Raw genomic sequence first — 24,127 nt, 5'->3', positions numbered from 1 at the left:
CAGCTGTATGCAAAGCAGTGAAAGTAGAACACACCCTCCGACCATGCACCAAAATAAACTCAAAATGGTGGAAAGACTTAAATAGAAGACAAGACACCATCAAACTCCTGGAGGAGAACTAGGGAAAACACTCTCTGACATCAACCTCATGAACATGTTCTCAGGTCAGTCTCCCAAGGCAACAGAAAGAAGAGCCAAAAGAAACCAGTGGGACCTAGTCAAACCAACCAGCTTTTGCACAGCAAAGGAAACCAAAACGACAACACAATGACACCTTACAGAATGGGAGAAAAGAGTTGCAAACGATGCAACGGACAAGGGATTCATCTCTAGGTTACACAAGCAGCTTATACAACGCAACAGCAAAAAAGCCAACCTCCCAATGGAAAAATCGGCAAAGGCCCTGAATAGACTGTTCTCCAAGGAAGATATACAGACAGCCAGCAAGCACATGAAACAATGCTCAACACCCCTGAGTATAAGAGAAATGCAAAGCAAAACGACCATGAGATACCACCTCACACCAGTCAGAAGGGCCATCATTCATAGGTCCACTAATAACAAGGGCTGGAAGGCTTGTGGAGAAAAGCAAACCCTCCTGCCCTGTTGGTGGGAATGTAACCTGGTATAGCCACTATGGGGAGCAGTACGTATGTACCTTAGAAAACTTTATGTGGAACTACCGTATATGACCCACTAGTCCCACTCTTGGGCATATATCCAGACAAAACTCTCCTTAAAAAAGATACATGCACCCACATGTTCATTGCAGCACTATTCACAATAGCCAAGACACGGAAACAACCCAAATGTCCATTGAAAGATGACTGGAGTAGGAAGATGTGTTATATGTACACGATAGAATACTACTCATCCATAAAAATGAACCACATAATGCCATTTGCAGCAACAGAGATGAAACTATTTCACTCATTTTCATACTGAAATAAGTCAGAGAAAGTCCAATAACCTATGATATCACTTTTAACTGTAATTTAATATACAGCACAAATGAAGGTTTCCACAGAAAAGAAACTCATGGACTTTAAAATAGACTTGTGTCTGCCCCAGGGGGAGAAAGAGGGAGTGGGAGGGATTGGGAGGGTGAGGTTAACAGATGCAAACTGTTGGTCCTGGAATGGATTTACAAAGATATTAGGTAAGGACCTAATGTCTAGATGCTTACATTGCAACACAACAATGGGAGGAAAAAGTTGTGTACATGTATGTATAACTTGCTCCCGATGTTGTACAGCAGAAAAAAATACATAACTAACTAAATAAATAAATGAAAATTAATAAAACACTTCTTCCCCCTAAATGGAAAACACTTCAATGTTTTATTAATAATTAGTATATTACAGTGACTTTAAATCCCTACTTATAATGATTAAAATTTCAAATGATCAACATTGTATTCTACAATTTAATTTCTGAGTCATACACAAAGACGCAGTAGTTGGGTTAGCGGGAAACAAACAGCATGTAGCTTGAGAAAGGTCACCTGCCTCCAATCTACAAAATAGTTCCATGTGAACTACAACATGGCATCTTATCCAGCAGCCAAGCACAGAGCACAGGGCTACCCATCAGGGACAAAAGTCCTAGGTGCTACTATAGTTCCATGTGTCTGAGGTGTCTCAAGGTGAGAAAAGCTGAGACCTTGAACCTTTAAATTCTCTGAACCTTTGGGCTGGCAGAGTCCTTCCTTTACCCTTGCTCCAAAATAAGTGTTCCCTTGACTGGAGAATGAGCAATGACTTCACCTGAAACAGGATTCTCAAAGGACACATGTTCCCTGCTCAACATCAGATACCACAACCTTCATTAGATCCAGACCAATACATAGAATCAAAGTTCAGCATAACACAGGTAAAACTCTGAATATGAAAGGAAGTAGCCTACACCCCCAATGTGTCTGCAGGACTTCATTAAGATGAACTTGTGAGAGCTGGGAAAACACTTTGGAGGAACGGACCTTGAAACGGTTCGATTTATTTGGTGGGAAGAACTTAACTCTGGTAAAGATATTCTGGATTTGGAAAGGGAACCTGAGGCTCAATATTTTGGCAGCCTCCACTGGTTGCCATTTCCATGGAGCTTGGACAGGATTATGGGTTATAGCAAATTACAGGAAGATGCATGGGCTTCCTGGGAGAGAGGAGAGGTTGACAAGGGATCAGTTTGGGACCATGTGTTGAGGAAAGGGGAATGAATACTCAAAACTTCTTGAGAATGATTGATGGCAATATCTAATCTGTCACCTGAAATAATATCATAATCTTCCAGCCAGAGGGAAGGCTTCTGAAGGCCACATCATAAATTCAGTTTTGGTGCAAGACTGTCTCTGAGTAGGTGTAGCAAGTCAGTGAATCTATCTTATGATTATTTCCCTATTCTTCAAATATATCATTGGAATATATGTATATGCAGCATCTGAAAAAAACTCATGTAAATTGTTCTATAAGAAGGGCCCCTACATCACAAATTAGAAAATTAAAATCATATTTTAAAATGAATTTCAAAAATAAAAGCAACTATAAAAGATTTGAAGGATTCCAGTTCCCCATAATTGTGCCATTTAATTAGCTGGTCTGACCCATGCAACAAACACATGGATGCTTGCATATGGCCATGGACTGCTATAATACCACTTAGGGAGTATTCCCAATGGAAATCTCAGTGCAAGCTGTATTAACTCTATTATAGTAGAACATCAAGCACTAGGCTTGGAGCCCTTCTCCAAGTCCACCTCTGGCTGTTGCCCTCTAAGTCAACCAGTTGGCACAGGAATCTGGACTAACCACCCATGGGGACTCAACCCAAGTATGCCTTCCAGGTAGAAGAAACCAGGAAAGCCCTCACAGAGTATTTTAATTAGATGTTGCCTGCAACCACCCACTTGGCCCTACACTCCTTATGGCCAGGAGCTGGGATACACCTAAAACCATGGGCAACCAGCAGCTCACCCCTAAGTGGAACAACCCCACTCGGTGAGCCTAACCTCCCATTCTGCCTCAAGTTTCCCAGGATCACTCCATGGGGACATCAGATCCCAGTGAAGAAGGGAATCCCAGTCCCAACCTCCAGAAAAACACTCTGGGGTGTGGTTCCAATGGATCCCCTAGACTGCTTGTGGAAACCTCTCTCTGACCTGAAGCGTCTCTTCCAAAAAATAACACAAGTGGAACCAGGGAGATTCAGGCCCCAGTAGTGGGTTTCCACATCAAGGCACACTTGCCAACAGGCCAAAGACTGAGATAGCTTCATGTTTCCAAGTATCTGACATCCTTTCTCTTCAAAAGGCTAGAAAAATAGAGACCAACGCTTAGGGCTGAAGCCTGGTAACAAACACACACATCTAAAGGCAGTGGAGGCAAAGTTCTGCTCCTTAGGTGTGGCAATGACACTCCTGGAAATCAGCAGGAAGATGTTACAGAAAATGGACCTTTGCCCCTCAGCGCCCCTTAAGGATGAGGAGTAGGACAGAAGGCAGAGAGGATGCATCACCAGCAAAGCCCATTAACAACTATTGAGAAATGAAAACAGAATCTGCTAATAAAATGCAGGCTCACCTTTTTTGTTGCCTTTGTGCTCACTCCTGTTTTCCTTGCCCAAGAGCAGAGTACTGTGCATGGAGCCCTGGCACCTGGCGCTTTGGACCAGAGTTCCTCCTGTGAAATGGCCTTGCCACACCTCAGCCCAGCAACCTTGTGCTGAAGCCCTGGGTATGACACCGCAATTCAAGAGAGCGAAGGGGCCCTGCAATTGTGGTGCAGCACTGAGGCCTGGAGCGTGAGCTGCTCAGCTGTGCTGGCCTCATGAGAACACTGCACCCCCGCACCCACGCTGATGAGAACTCGGCCTCCTCCCCTCCCCAATGAAGAAAACCTGGCCCACTTCCCTCCCCCTCCATGAGAACCCCGCCCACCGCCTCTCTGTTTAGGAGAGCATGTGCTCTAGAGAACCAGCTGGTGCGTTTCTGTTCTTTGATCAAAGAAAATGGCTTCCAGAGTTCCAGTTGTGACTCAGCAGGAACCAACCCAACTAGTATCCTTGAGGAGGCCTGTTCCATTCTTGGCCTCGCTCAGTGGTTTACAGATCCCGTGTTGCCTCGAGCTGTGGTGTGGGTCACAGATGAGGCTGGGGTCCTGAGTTGTTGCAGCTGTGGCATAGACTGGCAGCTGCAGCTCCAATTCCACCCCCAACCTGGGAACTTCCATATGTGGCAGGGGTGCAGCCTTAAAAAGAACTATTAATAATAATAAGAAGAAGAAGAACAAAGCTTCCCTTTGCTTTTGATCCGAACCTGACTCAAAGAGTTGGTCATAATAGCACCATAGAAGCTTTTAAGCAGGGGCGAAGGGGAGCCGAATCTACCTTTCTCTTGCCTAGCTGTTCAGATGGTTTGGAAAAGGAAAGCATAGTCTCTATTAGAAGGCCCAATGAAATCAGGAAAGCATCTGCAGTGGACAGCTCATAAATTCCCTCTCAAAGTATGAACCAGTTTCTTTTTGGACATTGTATTACAAAGGAAGAAGGAGGGGAGGGGAAGGCAGGGAGGAGACAGAAAATAAAGCATTAATGAGGGGACAGGAAAGGGTAGGAATGTGAAAGGGATAAGAAAGAATATTAGTGGTCAAGAGTCGACCTTAATGGGGTACAATCAAAAAGTGAAAAAAAAAAAAAAAAAAAAAAAAGAAAGCCTGCACTATGTTTCATTCCAGGTATGAGCTAGAAGTGAACTTTTTCCCGCCAGTTTTTCCAGAAATCATCAGAGACTCTATGAAACACAGTGAACCCCAATAGTACTATGGAATCCACTCTGTTCCAGTCAAATGGAACTTCTAAAAAAGCAGGACAATTAAAATTCAATAAATACCTCCAAAAAGAGATCTTTGTAATATATATGCTATATTACACATCAAGCAAATTGTGTGAAATATATGTAATTATATATGCACATTATTCAAGTGCACAAGACAATCAAAAACAATTACATACCTCTGTTTACTGAAGATGTTTACTGAAGAGCTTTGGATTAGTGTTATGATTCCAGGTGCAACTATTAATTGGTTTTCAAATTTAGTAAGTTGATTTTTTTTTTTACTTTTTTTTAAACAAACTGAAAAGGCACCTGGAAATTAAATCTGTCAGTTCTCTGAAGTGGTTCTGATTATGGAGGGAGACTTTGGGTTAATGACTTTGGGCTTTCCCCAGAGTCATTAAGCTTTTATATCATTCTCTTTAAAGTGACCCAACAAGAAGTCGAGGAAACAGCATCTGTTGCCAATAGCACTGTGAAGTGGCAGGTTTCAGCTGGCGAGAGGCAGACTGGGAGCATCAAAGACATGACTTCGACCAAACTTTGAGGTGTGTGGGTCAGAGATTCACTGAAATTAATAATTTACAAAGAATTCTTAAGGCATCACTCAACTTTATTTTGGAAAAGCATACCCAAATTATCACAGGAAGGGGAGAAAAATAAAGCAAAATTCGAGCCCTGGGCAATACAGGTGGGATATTTTTTCTTCTTAAATTAATATGAAAGGTTTGTGAAAGAAGAGAATTTAATCAAATATCAATATTTTGAATACTTGTAATATAATTGCAAGATACTGTCCTCAGAAATGAGGGGAAAGTATAGTTTTACAGATGATGATAAGATAATAAAGTGCAACCATACAAGACTACGAGAGAGTATATTCCCAATTTTGGGTAAGGATATGCCATAATTTCAAAGGAAAGTGAGGTGTTATCAGGTTGACATGCTCAGAAATGGAGGAAGCTATTCTCTGAGATGGGTCCTGATTCACAGAGAAAGACAACTTTCTCATGGACATTAGAGAATGGACAATGGAGGCACAGTTGCTAGGCTTGTGTTTAAATGCCTAGTTTCTTCCAGATGAGAACCAAGAAACATAATTCACAGTTGTCAAAACTGCTACAATTTGAGCCCTCTTAAATGGGAGGGCTGTCTCAGTGGGGAATAGTTTTGTCTTTTTTTTGTTTTTTTGTTTAGTTCAGGAGGAAAAACAAAAGGGGAATGAGCATGTAAAACAGGGGAATGTGTTTGAGTGTGAATTTGAGTTATTTCTATTATTACCATTATTCTTGCTATCAATAGTTTTCCTATATAAGAGAAGCCAGTAATATAATGAGACTAATCCCATATCTGACACACAGATCTGAGGAAACACAGCCCTGTAGTTTCCCATAAGCTGGAAAAGCCCGGCCCAACATTGGTGTGAAGGGTAGAGGAGAGCCCAGAGTTCAGTAGGGACTGTAAGCCCTGAACTTGAACTTGATGGATCTTTGGACTGTGTCTCAGGTGGACACAATTCCTGATGCTTCCCGAAGACACTGTGAAATTCTACCCCCAGCCCAGAACTAAAGGAATCGTTAACATCTATAGCTTGGTGTGAAGAGTCACTTCTGAGCTCCTTTAAGCAAAACTATGTCCCAAAGCCCTTTTCACACGTACGTTGCAGTGACCTCCCTAGAGTGTTTAAACTTCCACCAGATGGTGAAGAATCCCTTAATAAATATGAAAGAGTGGTGAGATTAAGAGCAGAGTTGTTTCTTTCTTTCCATTCCTCCCCCCTTATTTATTTACATTAACAGAAGAATGTTTAAAATAGCAAGGCAAAGCAATCCTGGGGAATCCTCAAACACAGTTTGAAGATGAAATTTCCCTTTCATTCCTTGCAGATCAAACAGGTCTTGATGTATCTCCAGGAGTATCTTTTACTGCTTTTGTTTCCTTTGTCTCTGACTCCTTTTCTGCATTTGATGACTATTCTAAGCTGAAAGAATTGATTTGATTGCACAGTAGAAATAGTGTTTAATATTATAGATGAGAGTCAAATGAAAGCTTTCTTATTTTGCACAGGGGATAACAGAAGCCCCAGGAATCTAAAGGATTTATCCAGAGATACAGCAACCATATCTCAGAATCAGACTTGTATAATTTTGGTTTTCTATCTACTACACCTGTATCTGTGTAAAATTGGATGGCAGCTGGCTCACAAATCTTCACTTGGATAAAGCACAGTAGAACAACATAGAGCACCAGGCTGAAACTTTTTCTGGTGTCTATAAGATGCTCACAGGCAAGAATGTTAATGTGGAATTGTGAGTTTCTGTTGCAAACAAAAGTGACTAAAAAAATTATATTCACACATATACAAAACTCTATCACAGATCAGACCAAATGTAGACATACCACCACTCTTAAATTAGCAATTAACATCTTGTAGGCAGATATCCCCTCTGCTTATGTGGAGCCGAATATATTTTAGAAATGAAGAAATAATGTAACTTGAAACAAATACATTGAAGCCTTAGATTGATCTATGAAGGCTGTTAAAAAATACTGGCCGGAGGAGTTCTCACTGTGGTGCAGTGGGTTAAGGATCCACCAGAGTCAGCAGAAGTGCAGTTCAATCCCTGACTCAGGAACTTCCATATGCCAGGTAGAGATGAAGAAAAAAAAAGACTATTCATCAGAGTTCAAAAGAATCTTTAAGGGGCAGAGATAAGTATGCTTAAGTTAGAGGGGAAATTTAGATATTATGTTCTCAAATTCAAAAATAAAATAACTTTTAAAAAATTTGAATTTGAAAGATTCAATTTCTGAGATAACTCAATAAACATAATTAAGAGTATTTGCACAGGATATTAGACTCATTAGGAAACTAATTGTACCTAGAAAAAGAATCAATAGAATGGCCATGATCAAAAAGACAAAGACAGGTGTTTGTGGGGATGTGGAGGAAAGGGAACTCTTATGCTGGTGGGAATGTAAATTAGTATAACAAGTGTAGAAAGCAGACTGTATATTCCTGAAAAATTAAAAATCAAACTATCATATGATTCAACAATCCCATTTCTGGGTATATGTCCAAAGGAAATAAAAATGCTATCTTGATATATATATTTAAATTTTTTGTTATACTTGATTTACAATGTTTTGCCAATTTCTGCTGTATAGAAAAGTCACACACACACACACATATATATATATATGTCACATTATCTTCCAGCCTGATCCATCACAAGTGATTGGATATAGTTCCCTGTGCTCTACAGCAGGATCCCATTGCCCATCCCCTACAAATGCAAGTTTTCATCTACTAACCCCAGATTCCCAATCCATACCACTCCCGCTACCCCCAACAGCAACCACAAGTGTGTCCTCCATGTCCATGATCTGTTTCTGCTTTGTAGGTAGATCATTTGTGCCATGTTTTAGACTCCACGTGTAAGTGATATTCTATATTGTCTGTCTTTCTGTTTCTGACTTACTTCACTTCGTATGAGAGTCTTAGTTCCATCCATGTTGCTACCAATGGCATTTATTTTGTCCTAGTTTATGGCTGAGTAGTATTCCATTGTAGAGATGTACCACACCTTCTTAATCCATTTTCTCTTGATGAGCATTGAAGCTGTTTCCATGTCTTGGCTATTGTGAATAGTGCCGCTGTGAACATATGGGTGCATGTATCTTATTCAATGAAAATTGTGTTTGGATAGATGCCCAGGAATGGGATTTCTGGGTCATATGGTAGCTCTAGATTTAGTTTTCTGAGGGATTTCCATACCATTTTCCATAGTGGTTGTACCAATTTACATTCCCACCAACAGCAAAGCAGGGTTCCGTTAACTCCACATCCACTCCAGCACTTGTTGTTTGTTGACTTGTTAATGATGGCCACTCTAACTGGTTTGAGATGGTACCCCACTGTTGTTTTGATTGCCTTTCTCTAATAATTAGTGATGTGGAGCATTTTTCATGTGCCTGCTGGCCATCTGTATGTCTTCTTTGGAGAAATGTGGATTTAGGTCTTCTGCCCATTTTCTGATTATTTGTTTGTTTTTTTGTTCTTGAGTTGTATGAGTTTTTGTATACTTTGGAGATTATATTTAGTCAGTTGAGTCACTTGCAAAAATTTTCTCCAATTCTGTGGGTTGTCTTTTCATTTTTTAAATTGTTTCCTTTGCTGTGCAGAAACTTTTGAATTTAATAAGTCCCACTCTTGTGTGTGTGTGTGTGTGTGTGTGTGTGTGTGTGTGTGTGTGTCTTTATTCTAGGAGGTGGGTCAAAAAAGATGTTGCTGTGATTTATGTCAAAGAGCTGCTCTGCCTATATTTTTCTCTAGGAGTTTTAGAGTATCTGGCCTTACATTTAGGTCTTTAATCCATGTTGAGGCTATTTTTGTGTATGGTATTAGAAAATGTTCTATTTTCATTCCTTTACATCATGTCATTGTCCAGTTTTCCCAGCACGACATTTTGAAGAGATTATCTTTCCTGCACTGTATATTTTTGACCCCTTTGTCATAGGTCAGTTGTCCATAGGTGCTTGGGTTTATTTCTGGGCTTTCTCTCCTGTTCCATGGATCTCTATTTCTGTTTTTGTGCTGGTACTATACAGTTTTGATGACTGTAGCTTTGTAGTAAAGTGTGAGATCAGGGAGCCTGATTCCTCCTGTTCTGTTTTTTTCTTTTCAGTATTGCTTTGGCTATTCGAGGTCTTTTGTGTTTCCATACAAATTTCATTTATTTTTAAAATTATTAAAAATTCTTTATAGTTGACTTAAAATGTTCTGTCCATTTCTGCTGTATAGCAAAGTGACCCAGTCATACATACATATATATACACATATATAATATATATATACATTTTTCTCACATTATCCTCCATCATATAATTTAAAATATTTTGTCTAGTTCTGTAAAGAATGTCATTGGTAATTTGATAGGGATTGCATAGAATCTGTATATGGCCTTAGGTAGAATTGTTATTTTGACTATATTGATTATCCCAATCCAAGTGCATGGTATATTTTTCCATCTATTGTGTCTTCGATTTCTTTCATGAGCGTGTTCTAGTTTTCAAAGTACAGGTCTTTTGTCCCTTTTGGTAGGTTTACTCCTAGGTATTTTATTCTTTCTGATGCAATGTAAAATGGGATGGTTTTCCTAATTTCTCTTTCTGATCTTTCATTGTTAGTATATGGAAAAGCAATTGATTACTGTGGCTTAATTTTGTACCAGACACCAATGTCATATGCTATCACTTCTATGTGGACTCTCAAAAAGGATGCAATGAACTTCTTTGCAGAGCAGCTATTGACTCACAGACTTTGACAAACATATGTTTTCCAAAGGAGACAGGTGGGGACGGGGAGATAGGCTGGGGATTTGTGATAGAAAAGCTATAGAAGCTTTTTATCCTGAGACTTTACCAAATTCATTGATGAGCCCTAATAGTTTTCTGGCGGTGTCTTTAGGATTTTCTAGGTATAGTATCATGTCATCTGCAAAGAGTGATAGTTTTATTTCTTTTCCAATTTGTATTCCTTTTATTTCTTTTGCTTCTCTGATTTCCATCACTAGGACTTTCAAAAAAAAATAAAAAGAAAGGACTAATAACAAGGGGTTACAAATAGATTCCACAAAGCCCCAGAGATTCTGACCCCCCTAACAGGTGTGAGGTTATATTCATTGTGGTTTTGATTTGCACGTCCCTGATAATTAATAATGTTCTGCACCTTTTTACATGCCTCTTAGCCATTTTGATATATTCTTGCAAAAATTATCTATTCATTCCTTTACCCAATTAAAAATTGGATTATTTACTTTTTATTGCTATTGAGTTGTATGATTTTCTTATATATTTTGGCTTTTAACCCATCATCAGATCTAAAGGTTGCAAATATTTGCTCCCATTGTTTTGCTTGCCTTTTCACATTTTGGTTGTTGCTTTTATTTTTTTATTCCCACACCTGTGGCATGTGGACATTCCTGGCCCAGGGATTGAACCTCCACAACAGCAGTGACCCAAGCTGCTTCAGTGACAATGCTGGGTCCTTAACTCACTGCACCATGAGCGAATTCCTGATTGTTTCTTTAATGTTTCTTTTTTCTTCAAAAAATAAAAAAAAATTGTTTGATAAACAAGTAGTCTCGCTTGTTTAGTTTTACATTGGTTGCCTGAGCTTTTGGTGTCATAGTCAAGAATCATTATGCAGACCAATGTCAATAAGCTTTTACTCTATGTTTTCTTCTGGCATTGTTACAGTTTCAGGTTTTACATTTACGTCTTGTTCCTCTTTGTGTTGATTTTTGTACACAGTATAAAATACAGGTCCAGTTTCATTCTTTTTCACGTGAATATAACTTTACCTATCACTATTTACTGAAAAGTCTATTTATTCCCCATTGAGGTGTCTTGGCACCTTGTCAAATATTAGGTAACTGTATAGGCAAGGGTTTATTCATGGGATCTCAATTCTGTTCTGTTGTTTTGGGCGTCTATTTTACGCCAGTACCATCCTTTTGTGATTACTATAGCTTTGAAATATAATTTGAAATTTGGAAGTGAGATGTCTCCATGTTTATTCTTCTTTCTCAGCATTGCTTTGGCAACTCAGGGTCTCTGGTGGTTCCATATGTATTTTAGGACAGTATATTCTAATTCTGTGCAATATGTCCTGGAAGTTTGATATGAACTTCATTGTATCTTAGATGGTCTTGGGTAGTATGGCTGTTTTAACAGTATTAGTTCTCATGATCCAATAAATATTTTTCTTGGAAAATTTATTTTCCATTTATTTCTTTTCCATTTATTTATGTCTTTTTCAATTTCTTTCTTTAATGTCTTACAGTTTTTAGTGTAGAAGACTTTCAGCTCACTGTTTAAATTTCTTCCAAAGTATTTACTTCTTTTTGATATTCTCATAAAAGGGGCATTTTTTCTTATTTCCTTTTCATATAGTTTGCTGTAAAGAGATACAAACAATTTTTGTATTTTGATATTTTTTCTGCATCTGTACTGGATACATTTATTAGTTTTTAGAGTTTTTTTATGTTTTAAATATATATAAAATCATGTCATCTCAGACTTTCCATTTGGATGCCTATTAGTTCTTTTTCTTTTCTGATTGCTTTTGCTAGTACTTTTTTGTTTGTTTTTACAGCCACACCTGCAGCATATGGTTGTTCCTGGGCCAGGGCTTGAATTGGAGCTGCAGCTCTGGCCTACACCACAGCCACAGCAACAAGAGACCTGAACCGCATTTGTGCCTTATGCTGTCACTTGTGGCAATGCTGGATCCTTAACACACAGAGTCAGGCCAGAGATAGCACCTGCATCCTCAAAGAGACAATGTCAAGTCCTTAACTGGCTGAGCCACACTGGGAACTCCTAGTACTTCTCATACTATGTTGAATAGACATGATGAGAATGGTCATCCTTACTTTTCACTGGGTGTTAGAGGAAAAGTTGACAGTTTTCTCTCATTGGTTACCATATTAGTTGTGGGCTTTTCATTAATGGTTTTTATTGTGTTAAGGAAACTTCCTTCAAAATCTATTTTGTTGAGATTTTTTCATGAATGGTTGTTGTGCTTAAATGCTTTTTCTGTATCTATTGACATGATTATGTTGCGTTTCTTTTTATATTTCCTTCTGTGAAGTGGTTTACCACATTGATTGATTCACATATTTTAAAGAAATGTTACATCCTTGGTCATGGTGTATAATCTTTTGGAGGTGCTAAATGTAGTTTGCTTGTGTTCTACTGAGGTATATTTCTTATTCACAATGCTTGACTGGTAAAACTTCTTGAGCCTTTGCATATCAAAATGTATTCATTTTATTCTCATATTTTAGTTCCCATTTGGATGCTATAAAACTGAAAGTTGTTTTGGAGAAATTAAGGACATTTACCCATTAACACTCAATTTGTAGATTTGCAGACAAAAACTCTGATACAGGGTTGATTTTTTTTTGTAGCCTATTTTTATTTTGTGAATTTGGCATCCTAGTGAATTCCTAGTAATATAGCAATTGACATTTTTAGGAGTTCTATTTTAGAATCAATTTTTTTTGTTTGTTTTCTTAGACATGTCAAAATGGCTATGACCTTTTGAGAGACCACTGAATTACACCTTCTATAGGTGATGTCTTCCACTCTTTTGGCTTTATTGCCATCTTTTTTTTTTCTTTTCGTTTTCATTTTTTCATCTCTTGTCTTTTCAGGGCCACACCCATGGCATATGGAGGTTCCCTGGCTAGGGGTCCAATTGGAGCTGTAGCTGCTGGCCTATGCCAGAACCACAGCAACTCAGGATCTGAGCCACATCTGCAACCTACAACACAGCTCATGGCAATCCTGGATCCTTAACCCACTGAGCAAGGCCAGGGATCAAACCCACAACCTCATGGTTCCTAGTCGGATTTGCTAACCATTGAGCCATGACACGAACTCCTAACTGCCATCTAATATGCTCGAGATTTCTACATTTCTCTGACATATCTTTCTGAGTATCAGAAACACATAACTCAATTGTACATTGCTACTTCAATTCCATCTTATAGGACTCTCTCTTCTAGCCTCATGCCTCTTCACTTTGCCATCTTACTCCTTTTCATCCATTGTGTCCCATTTTTGGTGCCTTTTCATCCAGAAATCTTTCCCTGATGTGCGTCCCTCCAACATGGTTTCATAGTTCCCTGTGATACATTGTTTTATCATTTATAACACTGTGCTGTAATTTTCTACTCCCTCCTGGGAGTTTTTCAATGGTTCCTAAGCTCGTTGAAGGCAGAATCCAGATCTCTTTTTATTCACCACTGAAGCCCAGCAACATGTCTGATACATTCCTTGTGCTCAGAAATATTTAATATTTGTCATTTAATATTTAATATTTGTCATTAATGAATTAATGACAAAAGGGAAAAAAAGGAATGTATTTATCCTGAAATTGTTTGTATGTAGACAGAGATGTGTATTTTTACAAATAGCTTTTAATAATGAAATGTTTCTAAAAAGTAATCACATTGAGAAAATATAACAGAAACAGCTCCTATTAAGAAGATAATGAAATCTTGCTGAGGACAGGGAGCATATCAAGCTAAACTACTTACTCATATGCTGAGAATTGTAATTTCAGTCTCTTTTACCTCCTCTTCAGTGTAAGCAGTAACAAAAACAAAGTATAGTTCCCCCAAGAGGTATAGCCAAAATTGTCCCTAGAGTTGAATCAGGCAAAAGTAGGAAATAATGCCCTGGCCTTCAGGACTACATTTTTGCATTTTTTTTAAATTATTGAAGTCATTCATTTTCCTTTGTACTTTGACTCATTCATTTAATATTGATCATGCACCTGCTATTTTGCTACCTTGTAGAAACGATTGTTATGTTGCAGGCAAGTAGTTTATATTTAAATCCCTTTCTGATATGAAACCATTTTTTTGAATCATTACTCTTTCTGATGTGTTACCTACATAGCATGGGTGATATGAACAATACATGATGGTCCTGAAGCCTACAAGGTAATGTGGAGATGGTCTATATAATCTTCAATATCTAACCCTCAGAGATAAGTAGGGCCAATGCTTTTATAGCCCAAAAATAGTTACTTACTCTAATGTTACAGGCACTCACACAAGCACAGTTATTACAGAAAGATCACTCAATTTTTAGTGAGAGATAATAAATGAATATGTACATTGTGTTCAGCACAGGCCCTGTCTCAATAAAGGATAACTAGTATAGTTATATGACTTTGCTATCATCATTGCTTGACAGTTGAGGGCATGAGGTAGGAAATCACTCAGTTTCCTGGCTCTCCAGTGTATCTTTTTTGATATCTTCCCCTTGATACTAGTTTTCTCACTTGAAAAATAACAATAGTAACTGTATACTTCCTTGGATTATTACAGAGAATGCTGCCCAATAACGGAAAATTTAATTTGTTATTTAATTTGTTATTAGAAGGCAAGCTTATGAATCCAGGTATCTGCTTGAATCTAGTAAAACAAAATCCCATTTTGGTAGAATTTTCTAAATATGAAAAGAGTGGCCCCACATTATGTTATTTTCTTGCACCTATTTCTGCTCCACTCAATGCAGGGGCTATGATTGCTAACAGTTAGTTGATTTCTTTGTCCCATAAATATTCCTTGCTGAGATAGCCTTTTGACCATAGCCTCAGGTAAATCAATGTTGGGCCCAAGTCATCTTTATTTGTCACCTAAGATCGCTTTCCTGCCACACAATTTCCTAATGGCATTTTTCATCTGGGCATTTCTCAAGGTATAGATTAAGGGATTTAACATGAGGGTTATGGTAGTGTAGAATAAAGCAACTGCTTTGTCAATTGATAAAGTACCTGCAGGTCTCAGGTACACAAATATACAAGGCACAAAGAATAAGACAACCACTGTGATGTGGGAGATGCAGGTGGAGAGGGCTTTGTGCCTCGCCTCCAAGCTATAGGTCCTTAGGGAGGGCAGAATGACCACATAGGAGACCAGCAGGAGAAGGAAGTTTAAAAGACAGATGAGACCACTGTTGGCAGCAACAAAGAGCCCCAGAGTGTGGGTATCAGTGCAGGCAAGATCCAGCAAAGGGTTCAGATCACACATAAAGTGATCTATGACGTTAGGACCACAGAAGGGTAATCTGGAGATGAAGAGGATCTGTATGGTTGCATGAAGAAAGCCTCCCACCCACGACACTCCCAACAGCAGGCCACACACTCGCCGATTCATGATGGTCATGTAGTGCAAAGGCTTGCAGATGGCCACATAGCGGTCATAGGCCATCACAGTCAGCAGGATGACCTCAGCACCTCCAAAGAAATGTTCCCCAAAGATTTGGGTCATACACTCCTCAAACAGGATGGTCTTCTTTCCATGGAGTGAATCTATAATCATTTTGGGGGTACTGACAGAGGAATAGCAGGCATCAATGAAGGAAAGATGGGCCAGGAAAAAGTACATGGGGACACCAGGGATGGGCTGGCAGTGATGGTGATCACGATGAGCACATTTCCTACCATAGTGATAATATAGATGACAAAAAACACAGCAGATAAGAGTTTCTGCATCTCTGGATTCTGTGTGAGCCCCAGGAGAACAAACTCTGTCACGTTGTTCCTATTCTCCATGTATTTCGTATGATGGTTAATTGCATTGCCTGAAAAGAAAACCATTTTTATGAATGCCACCTTGACTTTGGTACACTTCCCATTATACCATATATTAAATCTCTAAATTCTATTAAGTCTTGGATACTTTCTCTTTGTTTGTTTGTTTTTTAGGGCTGTACCTGTGGCATATGGAAGTTCCCAGTCTAGGGGTAATATTGGATCTGCAGCTGCCACCCAATGCCACAGCAATGCCAGCTCCAAGCCATGTCTGTGACCTACATCACAGCTCATGGCAACACCAGATCCTTAACCCACTGAGAAGGGCCAGGGATCAAACCCGCATCCTCAAGATTCCCTTCCACTCTGCCACAACAGGAACTCCCAAGTCTTGAATTCTTTTAGTGTGTGTGTGTGTATATTTGTGTGTTTTGGAAATAAAGATTGTGAGTTCATAAAGATTATTTAAATTATCTCCCAGGTAAAGTCTTTCTTAAGACTATAGATATGAGTAAGTTTTCTAAACACACTCTCAGGAGGCCACCTGTGTACATTTCATCATCACAAAGGACTGAGTTTAATTTGACATAGTACATAGCACACAGCACACATATTGGTACCCAACTCTGAAAAGCAGGTAGAAGTTGGGCATAAAGATTTATCATTGCACAGCTGCAGAATTTTTGCTTTAGTATCTAGGAAATGAGGAGCCATGGAAGGTTGTTGAGAATATGAGTGAAAGGATGGATAGGAATTTGAATAAGAGGAATCTTGGATGTTATTCTACTAAAGACCTTTGTGAGTCTTGGATGAAATGCCTGAAGTCCAGTAAAGGGGTAGAAAGCAAACACAGGAACCCCAGGAGTAGACTACCTATAATAGTTGAATGATGAGGTATCTAATGGCAGAATATGGTGTCTGATATCAGAGAGGTGGGTCTTATCATTGGCTTTATTTCTATGAGCCTCAAAATTTTCAACTGTGAAATTAAGGTTATTATTAATTGTAAATGATCTTTTCAGCAGTTGGAAAGAGGATGAAATACTCTATCACTATACCTGAAAAGTATTGAAAAATGAGCCCTGTGTGTTTTAAGGAACAATCTTTAGGGTCAGCACTATTGAAAAACTTACCTTAGTTGTCTTAGATGGTCTTGATGTTTTGGGGTGGTCAAAACCAATTTTTTTTCAAACTGGCAGCTTCTTGTAATAAGTCATTCTAAATATCAAATATATGTCAGACTTGGGAAGAGCTTATTCATATAATTCACTATCAAATAAACAATTATTAAGAAATCATATACACTGAATATGTGCCATGTTTTTGGCATGTCAAGTATACATCAATAAACTTGTTTCAAAAAGGAAGAGTTCTTATAAGCCTAAATCTTCCCACCGTTCCTAAAGCTTCAAAAGTTCTTCACAGAAACTCTGTTGGAAACATCATTCAGGATCATTTTTGCATTTAGAATGGGTTCTCTTGAAAGGCTATGAAGAAGTGATCTTAAATAAATGGGTCTGGTTCTGTGGAGCAAGAGGCAGATAGTGTAGAGGTCAAAAAGTTCACTCTGTCCATGATGAAGCTGGTCTGGAGAGGTGAATGGCAATCAAACTCATTTTCACCTTGCCCTTGTCAAGAAGACATTTAAAAAGATTTCCATAAGCTTCAGGGACTTTGTCTCATGGCTGCTGCTTTCTCTCCTAGGAATTAATTATCAGCTTTGATGGAAAGGTTTGTTTTAGAAGCAAGTATCTGCAGAGATCTGTTCAGAAACACCCATTCTTGAATGGGAAGAGGATTATCTCTACACATGTAACCTAACCTAACCAAGAGCCCCTTTCTCTATCTAAGCCTGGACCGTTAAGAAAACTGAATGTTTTGCAGAGATGCAAACTGAACTAGGGGCAGTAAAAACCAGAATGAATAATGCAGAAGAACGAATCAGTGATATGGAAGATAGAATAATGGAAATCACTCAATCTGGTCAACAGACAGAAAACCGAATCAAAAAACTGGAAAGCAATATAAGAGACCTATGGGATAATATAAAGCGGGCCAATCTATGCATAATAGGAATTCCAGAAGGAGTAGAAAAAGATAAGGGAATGGAAAATATATTTGAAGAAATTATTGCTGGAAACTTCCCAAATCTAAAGGATACTGGATTCAAGATACAAGAAGCACAGAGGGCCCCAAACAAATTGAACCCAAACAGACCCACACCAAGACACATCATAATAAAAATGGCAAAAGTTAGTGATAAAGAGAGGATCCTCAAGGCAGCAAGAGAAAAACAGAATGTTACCTACAAGGGAACCTCCATAAGAATATCAGTTGATTTCTCTACAGAAACACTCCAGGCCAGGAGGGAATGGCAAGAGATATTTAAAGTGCTCAAAGGAAAAAATATGCAACCTAGAATACTCTATCCAGCAAGAATATCATTTAAAATAGAAGAGGAAATAAAAATTTTTCCCAACAAACAAAAACTTAAAGAATACAGCAACACAAAACCCAGGTTAAAGGAAATATTGAAAGGGCTTCTCTAAACCAAAAAGAAAGGAAGGAAAGGGAAGAAAAAAGAAAAGAAAAAAAAAAAGAGGAAGAGGAAGAACTAGGACTGAGGAAACCGCAATCAGAGAGCAGTCACTCAAAGAAGCCAGCATACAGACTTCATCATGAACATGCTTCAAACAAAATAAAATTAAAAAGAAAAAAATAAAAAAGTCATCAAAACCATAAAATGTGGGCAAGGGATGTCAGGAGGTAAATAACCCTTTTTGTTTATATGTATGTTTCTCTTCTTAATTTTAATATACTAATGAAGTGTTTGAACTTACAGGACCATCAGGCTAAAACACACACTTATGGGAAGGGGTTAGCAGACTTAAAAAACAGGGCAACCACAAGCCAAAACCAAATATTGCATTTGCAAAAAATGAAAAAAAAATACACTCAAGCAGATAATAACAGGAGACCATCCAACCAAAAAAAAAAAAAAAAAAGAAAGAAAGGAAGAATGGAGAACCATAGAATCAACTGGAACACGAGGTTCAAATGGCAATAAATAATCATCTATCAATTATCACCTTAATTGTCAATGGACTGAATGCCCCAATCAAAAGACACAGAGTGGCTGAGTGGATAAAAAGGCAAAAACCTTCAATATGCTGCCTACAAGAAACTCACCTTAGGACAAAAGATACATATAGATTGAAAGTGAAAGGGTGGGGAAAAATATTTCACGCCAATAGACATGACAGAAAAGCAGGAGTCGCAACGCTCATATCAGACAAAATAGACTTTAAAACAAAAGACATAAAGAAAGACAAAGAAGGACACTATTTAATGATTAAGGGATCCATCCAAGGAGAGGATGTTACTATTGTCAACATATATGCCCCAAATAGAGGAGCACCCAGATACATACAACAAATATTAACAGACATAAAGGGAGATATTGATGAGAATACAATCATAGCAGGAGACCTAAATACCCCCCTCACATCAATGGACAGATCCTCTAGACAGAAAACCAATAAAGCAACAGAGATCCTAAAGGAAACCATAGAAAAGTTAGACTTCATTGATATCTTCAGGACACTACATCCAAAAAAAGCAGAATACACATTCTTCTCAAATGCTCATGGAACATTCTCAAGAATCGACCACATATTGGGACACAAAGCGAATCTCAATAAATTTAGGAGCGTAGAAATTATCTCAAGTATCTTCTCTGACCACAATGCCATGAAATTAGAAACCAACCATGGGAAAAGGAAAGAGAAAAAACCTACTCCATGGAGACTAAACAACATGCTACTAAAAAACCAATGGGTCAATGAGGAAATCAAGAAGGAAATTAAAAACTACCTTGAAACAAATGATAATGAAGACACAAGCTCTCAAAATCTATGGGATGCTGCGAAAGCAGTGCTCAGAGGGAAATTTATAGCAATCCAGGCCTTTCTCAAAAAAGAAGAAAGATCCCAAATTGACAACTTAACCCTCCACCTAAACGAATTAGAAAAAGAAGAACAAAAAAGACCTAAAGTCAGCAGAAGGAAGGAAATTATAAAGATCAAAGAAGAAATCAATAAAATAGAGACTCAAAAAACAATAGAGAAAATTAATAAAACCAAGAGCTGGTTCTTTGAAAAGGTCAACAAAATTGACAAACCCCTGGCCAGACTCACTAAAAAGAGGAGAGAAAGAACCCAAATCACCAAAATTATAAATGAAAAAGGAGAAATCACAACGGATACAGCAGAAATACAAAAAAACATAAGAGAATACTATGAAAAACTGTATGGCAACAAGTTTGACAATCTGGAAGAAATGGACAATTTTCTAGAATCTTACAGCTTGCCAAAACTGAATCAAGCAGAAACAGACCAACTGAACAGACCGATCACTAGAAATGAAATTGAAGAGGTCATAAAATCACTCCCTACAAATAAAAGTCCAGGACCAGATGGCTTCACAGGTGAATTCTTTCAAACATATAAAGAGCAATTGGTGCCCATCCTCCTTAAACTCTTTCAAAAGGTTGAAGAAGAAGGAATACTCCCAAAGACATTCTATGAGGCCACCATCACCCTCATTCCAAAACCAGAGATACCACCAAAAAAGAAAACTATCGCCCAATATCATTGATGAATATAGATGCAAAAATTCTCAACAAAATCTTAGCCAACCGAATCCAACAACATATCAAAAAAATTATACACCATGACCAGGTTGGGTTCATCCCAGGTTCACAAGGATGGTTCAACATACGCAAATCAATCAGCATCATACACCACATTAACAAAAAAAAGGTCAAAAATCATATGATCATCTCAATAGACGCAGAAAAAGCATTTGACAAAGTTCAACATCCATTCATGATCAAGACCCTCGCCAAAGTGGGTATAGAGGGAACATTCCTGAATATAATCAAAGCCATTTATGATAAACCCACAGCAAATATAATCCTCAATGGGGAAAAACTGAAAGCCTTCTCACTCAAATCTGGAACAAGACAGGGATGCCCACTCTCACCACTGCTCTTCAACATCATTTTGGAAGTCTTAGCCACAGCAATTAGACAAACAAAAGAAATCAAAGGCATCCATATAGGAAGAGAAGAGATCAAACTGTCACTGTATGCAGATGATATGATACTATACCTAGAAAACCCTAAGGACTCAACCCCAAAACTCCTTGAACTGATTAATAAATTCAGCAAAGTGGCAGGATATAAGATTAACATTCAGAAGTCAGTTGCATTTCTGTATACCAGCAATGAAACATTAGAAAAGGAATACAAAAAAATGATACCTTTTAAAATTGTACCTCACAAAATCAAATACCTCGGAATACATCTGACCAAAGAGGTAAAGGACCTATATGCCGAGAACTATAAAACTTTAATCAAAGAAATCAAAGAAGATGTAAAGAAATGGAAAGATAGTCCATGTTCCTGGATTGGAAAAATCAATATTGTGAAAATGGCCATCCTACCCAAAGCAATCTACAGATTCCATGCAATCCCTATCAAATTACCCAGGACATTGTTCACAGAACTAGAACAAACAATCCAAACATTTATATGGAACCACAAAAGACCCAGAATCGCCAAAGCAATCCTGAGAAACAAAAACCAAGCAGGAGGCATAACTCTCCCAGACTTCAAGAAATACTACAAAGCCACAGTCATCAAAACAGTGTGGTACTGGTATCAAAACAGACAGACAGACCAATGGAACAGAATAGAGACTCCGGAAATAAACCCTGACACCTATGGTCAATTAATCTTTGACAAGGGAGGCAGGAACATCAAATGGGAAAAAGAAAGTCTATTCAGCAAGCATTGCTGGGAAACCTGGACAGCTGCATGCAAAGCAATGAAACTAGAACACACCCTCACACCATGCACAAAAATAAACTCCAAATGGCTGAAAGACTTCAATATACGACAGGACACCATCAAACTCCTAGAAGAAAACATAGGCAAAACACTCTCTGACATCAACATCATGAATATTTTCTCAGGTCAGTTTCCCAAAGCAATAGAAATTAGAGCAAAAATAAACCCATGGGACCTCATCAAACTGAAAAGCTTTTGCACAGCAAAGGAAACCAAAAAGAAAACAAAAAGACAACTTACAGAATGGGAGAAAATAGTTTCAAATGATGCAACTGACAAGGGCTTAATCTCTAGAATACACAAGCAACTTATACAACCCAACAGCAAAAAAGCCAATCAATCAATGGAAAAATGGGCAAAAGACCTGAACAGACATTTCTCCAAAGAAGATATACAGATGGCCAACAAACACATGAAAAAATGCTCAACATCGCTGATTATAAGAGAAATGCAAATCAAAACTACCATGAGATACCACCTCACACCAGTCAGAATGGCCATCATTAATAAATCCACAAATAACAAGTGCTGGAGGGGCTGTGGAGAAAAGGGAACCCTCCTGCACTGCTGGTGGGAATGTAAACTGGTACAGCCACTATGGAGAGCAGTTTGGAGATACCTTAGAAATCTATACATAGAACTTCCATATGACCCTGCAATCCCATTCTTGGGCATCTATCCGGACAAAGCTCTACTTAAAAGAGACACATGCACCCGCATGTTCATTGAAGCCCTATTCACAATAGCCAGGACATGGAAACAACCCAAATGTCCATCGACAGATGATTGGATTCGGAAGAGGTGGTATATATACACAATGGAATACTACTCAGCCATAAAAAAGGATGACATAATGCCATTTGCAGCAACATGGATGGAACTAGAGAATCTCATACTGAGTGAAATGAGCCAGAAAGACAAAGACAAATACCTTAAGATATCACTTATAACTGGAATCTAATATCCAGCACAAATGAACATCTCCTCAGAAAAGAAAATCATGGACTTGGAGAAGAGACTTGTGGCTGCCTGATGGGAGGGGGAGGGAGTGGGAGGGATCGGGAGCTTGGGCTTATCAGACACAACCTAGAATAGATTTATAAGGAGATCCTGCTGAATAGCATTGAGAACTATGTCTAGATACTCATGTTGCAACAGAAGAAAGGGTGGGGGAAAAAACTGTAACTGCAATGTATACATCTAAGGATGACCTGACCCCCTTGCTGTACAGTGGGAAAATAATAATAAAAAAAAAAAAACTATTTCAACAACTGCTATAACTTTAAAAAAACAAAAAAGAAAACTGAATGTCATGTGCACAGCAAGGTGGCAAAACTGCAGTGTATGGAAATGATAGGGATGGAGATGATTATAGAAATCCCCCAAAAAGGACTGTAGATATAGAGGAGTGCCTAGGGGACTTTGGGAGATCACTGTAAGTTACTAACTGCTCAAGAAGGCCATCAGAACAAGGCAGGCTTGCTTGACTTGTGGAGGCATGAGATAAACCTCAGGTCATTGGGTGAGGTCTGCATTCAGATTCAGACCAAGGGCAGGAGTTTGAGGACTGCCTATCTGCTTAGTTACATGAGCACCATGACCAGACACCAAGGAGGAGCTACTACTCGAAGAAAGAGAAAGAGGCAGCATTTTTCCAACCCCCACCTCCTTTGGGTGAAAAACACTGTAGCCCACCAAATCCTTGGGGCAGAGACTCCTTGCCTGCCTGCTTGAATCTCTCATGATCATCCTATCTTAATAAATCTATTTCTTGCCTATTACTTTGTCTCTTGCTGAATTCCTTCTGTGCAGAGGCATGAAGAACCTGAACCTCAGTAGTCCAGATGCAGGGTGAGTGATTCTACTTTAAAGGTGTGGGGATAATTCCAATCTGTGTTTAGGCTGGATTTTAGTCCTGGAACATGGGTTCAAGTCCCAACCTGGGTTCTGGCTAAGTTCAGGGCAGTAGCACTGTCAGTTTCAAATGGTGATGTAGTTTCCTGATTGAATTGTATCACAGAAAGAGCTTCTATTTTACCTTGAATATTAAACTTTTTCTGGATGCCCACTAATGACTGCTCGAAAGCTCGATCAGCAATGGCATAAAATTAATGGCAGCCATTTTGAAGTTCTTGACTCAAAAGCTGTTTTGCCCAAGCTGCCAATCCATCTATTGCTTATGGAATGGGTGGTCAATGGGGACCTGCTCTATAGCACAGGGAAATCTACTCAATATTCTGTGATAGTTTATATGAGAATGGATATGTGTATATGT

The 24,127-nt window shown here is 38.6% G+C and overlaps 1 protein-coding gene and 1 pseudogene across 1 annotated transcript in view; both read right to left on the bottom strand.

Moving 5' to 3' along the window:
- The window catches only part of LOC110259269 (olfactory receptor 4C46-like), a 949,087-nt gene that overhangs the window by 793,436 nt on the left and 131,524 nt on the right, over positions 1-24,127 (bottom strand). The gene's annotated exons all lie outside the window — the stretch shown is intronic.
- Positions 15,034-15,962, bottom strand: LOC146405227 (olfactory receptor 4C46-like; annotated as a pseudogene).

This window comes from Sus scrofa, chromosome 2 (assembly GCF_054392235.1).
Source record: "Sus scrofa isolate SSC_HxYL_T2T_F1_AM1 chromosome 2, Sscrofa_HxYL_maternal_Yorkshire_Landrace_v2.0, whole genome shotgun sequence".
Lineage (NCBI taxonomy): Eukaryota > Metazoa > Chordata > Mammalia > Artiodactyla > Suidae > Sus > Sus scrofa.
The sequence above is the reverse complement of the archived record's forward strand: the minus strand, read 5'-3'. Positions and strand labels throughout refer to the sequence as shown.